At 34.3% G+C, this 5,339-nt stretch overlaps 1 pseudogene; it reads left to right on the top strand.

The window, feature by feature from the left end:
* The first annotated feature begins 2,324 nt into the window (after positions 1-2,324).
* LOC121969627 lies at positions 2,325-4,705 on the top strand (annotated as a pseudogene).
* The last annotated feature ends 634 nt before the right edge of the window (positions 4,706-5,339 follow it).

Genomic DNA, 5,339 nt, shown 5'->3' with positions numbered 1-5,339 from the left:
TATTTCGACCGGTCGGATATATATTTCTCGACATGTTACTTTTGATGAATCTCTATTTCCGTTTGCAGTTGCTACCTCAGATCCTCCTTCAGATAATCAAGGAAACTATCTAATATCACCAAGCAATATACTAGAAGCCCCACATATTAATTCATCAGGACATATTGAAAGTACAAGGGGGGATGGTATCTTGGGTCCTGCTTCATCTCCACAAGTTCCTGTAGACTCGACGACTAGTGGTGATCCACTTTCTAGTTCTGATTCTCATCTGTCTGACCACTCATCTCCGAGTAGCTCTGATGATGATATTCCTCGGTGGATGTTTCCTCTAAGCGATATTTATGCACGATGTCAACCAGTTTCCACTCGTTATCCTCTTCCACATGCTCTTATTGCTTCTTCGAATTGGCGTGCTGCGATGGCTATAGAATTTGATGCTCTTCTTCGTAATGCAACTTGGAGCTTAGTCCCTCGTACCCCATCTATGAATATTATGGGCTCTAAATGAGCTTACTGAATTAAGTATCGTGCAGATGGTTCTATCGAACGTTATAAAGCTCGCGTTGTTACTAAAGGCTTTAATCAACAGCTAGGTATTGACTTCAATGATACTTTTAGTCCAGTCGTCAAAATTACAACTATCAGATTGCTACTATCTATAGTTGTAAGCTCCAATTGGCCAATACAGCAATTAGATGTTTCCAATGCTTTCCTTCATTAACACCTTGAAGAAACTGTTTATATGGAGCAACCTCCTTGGTTCATCCACCCGCAACTTTCAACACATGTGTGTCACCTTCAGAAGTCTATATACGGTCTTCGACAAGCACCTCGTGCATGGTTTCATCGTCTATCTACCTGGCTTCATACTAAGAGATTTTCTGGCTCAAAAATGGGCTCTTCTCTATTCTACAAATGTAATGAGGAATTTTTAATATTTGTTCTGATTTATGTAGACGATATATTAATAACTGGTAGTGATCAAAACGTCATTACTACTCTACTACATCTTCTCCGTCAAGAGTTTCCCATTCGGGATCTTGGCAATGCTCATTTTTTCCTTGGCTTAGAGTTTCTCACGAGAGTTGATTGCCTACAGTAATGTAGATTGGGCTGGATCTCCCGAAGATAGACGTTCTACTAGTGGATATGCTATATTTCTTGAACGAAATCTTGTTTCCTGGCTTTCAAAGAAGCAACCTATAGTTTCTCGCTCGAGTATTGAAGCTTAATATAAAGTTATCGCTAACACAATGTTAGAAATTTTTTTGCTACAATCTCTTTTCTTTCAGAATTACACTTTTTTCCAACTGCTACGCTTAAAATATGGTTTGATAATATTGGAGCAACTTATCTTGCGGCAAATCCTGTTTTTCATGCTCGTACCAAGCATATAGAAATTGATTTTCATTTTGTTCGCGAGCGTGTGGTGACTCGACAACTTTCAATTTCTTACATCTCTACAGAAGATCAAATTACTGATATATTTACTAAGTCATTATCTAGACAACGTTTCACCAAGTTAGCACTCAAACTCAACGTTCAGGCACTCTTGTTGAGTTTGTCGAAGGTAATAACAATAATAGAAATAATCTCTAATTGATTTCAATCAATTGGGATTCATTATATTTGACACACAATCAGGATTGACATGAATCGAATAGGAAAAATAATATTTCCAAGTTTATTATATTACTATGTTTATAATTATTATGATTGTATGTCTTATTTAATATTTTCATTATTATTTTAGACAATTTATATAAATAAGTCTATTGATTTTAATAATAAAATTAATAAAAAAATTATTATTTCTTTCCTCTATCTTTTGACTTTCAACAACATCACAACTAATTTAAACTTATTAAATATAATTTACCAAGATTTGAATCCTCATTTTCTTGGAATCCACCAACTATTTATTATATTTTATCATCATTGTGTCTCTCTTTACCACAACTCATTATTGAATAGATTATTAAATAGTTAGAACAAATCAGTTCGTAATATATTCAAATCCAAAGAGTATGGCCGTCATAAAAGAGTCAGGTTTCACTTTTGCTCCCATAAATAATTAATAGATTTTAGTACAATGGTAAATTCACCGTCACCTTCAAAAAATAATATACATGTGTTAAACATGTTTAGAGATAGCGCATACTTTCATAAAAAAACAAAATAGGAGCATTTATTTTATAGTTATAAAATAAAGAAAATCTCCCTTGTTTCCTTTCCTTGCGACCACTCCTTTTATAAAATTCAATTTTCATTGGGAATTAAGACTAGAAATCATCTATAAAATCAGACAACACACAGATGGCTCTTTAAGCTTTTCAAAATCATATGCAAGTCATGGAGCTTGCTGATACTCCATCAGTCAAGGTTTTGGAAGACGTGGTTGTTGATCGGCAGGTTGCAGGCTTCGATCCCAGCTTTTGGGGTGACTACTTTATTACAAATCAGAAATCACAGATTCACAGGTATCTATCTATACACATCATGCTTGTTTGTATATATCGTTTCAATGCTTTGGATGCATCATTCAGAAAACATAGCATATTAATTAGTATTGCATTATATACGGTTATCGATCAATATATATATAGTTCACTATATATATAGTTAATATATCAATTTTCCCATGCATCCATGATGTAGTCTGAGGCATCGATGAACGAAAGAGCTGAAGAACTCAAGAATGAAGTAAGGAGCATGTTCCAAAACGTGTCCACTGGCGTCCTACAAACCATGAATCTAATTGAGACAATTCAACTTCTTGGAGTTGATTACCATTTCACGGAGGAAATAGACAGAGCTTTAGACCATCTCAAGGATGTTGACATGAGCAAATAAGGGCTCTATGAGGTTGCTCTTCATTTTCGACTGCTTAGGCAAAAAGGATTCAACATTTCTTCAGGTATTTAAGCAATGTTCCATTCTTATATATTTAGAGACCTTGCTAGATGATATATTATTCATATATTTATTGCATAATATATATCTATATTGTTTAATTCGCAGATATATTTAAAAAGTACAAGGATAAGGAGGGAAAATTTATGGAAGAACTAAAAGATGATGCTAAGGGACTCCTGAGCTTATATAATGCGGCTTACTTTGGAACTAAAAAAGAGACTATACTCGACGAAGCCATTTCTTTTACTAAAGATAATCTTACATCTTTGTTAAAAGATCTAAATCCAATATTTGCAAAGCTAGTGTCTCTCACTCTCAAGACACCTATTCAACCAAGCATGAAAGGACTTTTCACAAGATGCTACATCTCCATTTACCAAGATGATCCGACTCGAAATGAAACAATACTTGAGCTTGCAAAATTGGACTTCAACATATTACAATGTCTCCACCAGGAGGAGCTCAAGAAACTATGCATGTAAGTTTTGGGCGTCCAATGAACTAGTCAAATATTTTGATGTACGTTTGACTGACCAGCACCTTACATGCAGGTGGTGGAAGAATCTGAACTTAGACATTATGCACCTAAATTTTGCTCGAGAACGACTGGTGGAAACTTACTGTTGGTTCATGGTGATACGTCATGAAGCCAGTTGTTCTCGTGCTCGACTGATAGCGACTAAGCTACTTATGGTTGCTACTGTCTTGGATGACTTATATGATAGCTACAGCACACTAGAAGAAAGTCGATTACTTACGGATGCAATCCAAAGGCATGATCGACATCTATAATAAAGTCATGTTTTATTTAATTTTTTTAAGATCAGCCAACAAGCTTTTATTCATGCAGGTGGAGCCCTAACGCAGTAATTCAATTACCAGAATACTTGAGGGATTTCTTTCTTAAAATGTTGAGCATTTTTCAAGAATTTGAAAATGAACTTGCACCGGAGGAGAAGTTTCGAATATTGTACCTCAAGGAACAAGTATGTCTATGCTATCCGGCTACATTTATTTTCACTTTGTGTGTGTGTATATATAACCAACTCTTATTATCTGTCAATTAACTATGTGCAGTGGAAAATTCTAGCTCAAAATTACTTCAAGGAATGCCAATGGAGGGATGATGAGTATGTGCCCAAGTTAGAAGAGCACATGCGTGTTTCAATCATAAGTGTGGGATTTGTCTACTTTTATTGCGCATTTTTGAGTGGCATGGAGGAGGCAGTGGCCACAAAGGATGCATTTGAATGGTTCGCAAGCTTTCCTAAGATCATAGAAGCTTGTGCAACAATTGTTCGTATCACTAATGACATAACTTCGAAGGAGGTACATAATAAAGCAGCCATGCATAACTTAGAGATTGATTTTTTTTTTTTTTTGTGAATTCATAATCCCAAAAGGAAATCTAGAACATATGCAAGTTCATATATAAATGGTTGATAGTTTTTTTTTTTTTTTTTTCGGATGAAGCGAGAACAAAAGAGGGCACATGTTGCCTCAACGGTAGATTGCTATATGAAGGAATATGGAACATCAAAAGATGTTGCATGCGAGAAGCTCCTAGGCTTTGTTGAAGATGCATGGAAGATTATCAACGAGGAGCTCCTTACTGCAACTGGATTGTCGAGGGAAGTAATTGAAATATCATTTCACTCTGCGCAAACTACAGAATTTGTATACAAGCATGTCGACGCATTCACAGAACCTAATACCTCGATGAAGGAAAGCATCTTTTTTCTACTTGTTCATCCTATCCCTATTTGATGATACTAGTGCTACAATCATGTACTATTTGATATCTTATATTGTTGTGTGTTTATGTAATATTTGATATCTTATATTTTATTTATCATTGTATAAATAAAAGGGGGAAAAAGTGAGAAATAATTTGTTCTGATTTTTGTTGAAGCCAAACAAGCTTATATATACAAGTTGTTTACTAGTTGTACACAGTGTCATAAATTATATGATAATATTAATTATTGTATGTGTTCTTAGAATTATGATGACAATAAGAATTATGATAATTACAAGCCTAATATGAATTGTATGTTAAATTCTTGTTGATTGGAATCAATTGTAAATTCGATCACAGCTAATACTTTTGCTATATCATTACTCCTTGCAAACTCAATGACTCTAGGTGATGGACATTGAATTTGGTTGCTAAAAAGAAATCATTGTCCTATTAATGGTGTGGTAAAGAAATCAACAATCTCATCGTACAATTTGCCACATGACATGTTTCTAAAAAAATAAATAATTAATTGTCCGAAGTCCTAAAAAGCATAAAAGTTTTTTTGGTTGTCCCCATAGAGTATTTAATTAGTTAGAGGATAATAAATTTATTATAATTAGATAAGGATTAATTTTTGACAGACACCTAATCTCAGAAAAAAAACTCCTTTTATCTCTAGTCA

Source organism: Zingiber officinale, chromosome 4A, assembly GCF_018446385.1.
Source record: "Zingiber officinale cultivar Zhangliang chromosome 4A, Zo_v1.1, whole genome shotgun sequence".
In the NCBI taxonomy this organism is placed as follows: Eukaryota; Viridiplantae; Streptophyta; class Magnoliopsida; order Zingiberales; family Zingiberaceae; genus Zingiber; species Zingiber officinale.
This window is presented reverse-complemented; position numbering and strand designations above follow the sequence as displayed.